The sequence below is a fragment of the Arachis ipaensis genome, chromosome B06 (genome assembly GCF_000816755.2).
Source record: "Arachis ipaensis cultivar K30076 chromosome B06, Araip1.1, whole genome shotgun sequence".
In the NCBI taxonomy this organism is placed as follows: Eukaryota; Viridiplantae; Streptophyta; class Magnoliopsida; order Fabales; family Fabaceae; genus Arachis; species Arachis ipaensis.
In genome coordinates, this window is record NC_029790.2 from 127027912 (window position 1) to 127028940 (window position 1029).

A 1029-nucleotide genomic window follows, 5' to 3' on the forward strand; every position below is an offset into this window, starting at 1 on the left:
AATTTAAATTACAGACGGATTTTCCATCTGTAATAATTTAATAAAATGCAGCATTTTGTCTATTTAATTACAGACGGATTTTCCGTCTGTAACCATTTTCCACGGAAAAAAAATAATTTTTCCAACGAAATTATTGACGGATTCTCTTTTCTGTCTGTAATTTATGCAAATCCATTTTTTTTGTTTTTCGACAAAAAATTCCTCTAAAATTTTCTCTGTATTTCTGTGGTTTAAAATCCGTCAGAAATATCCATTTGTAATAACTAGTTTTCTAGTAGTGTTAGTTTACAAAGTTACTTACTAACTTGACTGAATTCATATTCATTTGAATTTTATATATCAATATAATTGTTACACTAACAAATAATAATGATGCAACACTAGCTTCAACAACATCATCAGCAAAATAATATTCCTTCCCTTTATATATATCTCCCCAACCAATAAAAACAAATATTTTTAGTGCAATCATTTCCATGAATTATGGACTAAGATTCAAATATTCTTTATTAATTTTTCGAAAATCTAGATCCAAGTCTGAAATCTCATTACAAAAAATAATGTGCTCATTAGCGTTGGAGACTTGGAGTAATCACCGAACTATCTTCGTACTAGCTAGAATGCAAAGTGGACTTGGTTTGGATGATCAGCAGTGCTAGGGTCAGTATTTTTTCAGATTTTGTGTCAACAAATAATCCGTATTTGAGAAAGAATGAGCAACAAAAGTAAAACTTCATTATGTACACTTAAAATATCTGAAAAAGAATAATACTTATTGGTTAAATAATGACTAAATTTAATTAGAATCGTTGATTACTTAGACTTTTTGTGTATATATTGCTTTTAGTCTAATCCCTTTTGATGTGGCATGTGGCTATGTGGGTGATCTTTTTAGTTTTGCGTTTCATGCACATTTATATTAGCTAATCCTGAATGAATTAAAACTTTTTAATAATAATAAAGTCACAATTTAGTCTTTAAGAATTTTGACTTTAAATTGATTAATTTCTCAAAAAAATACCAATTAAA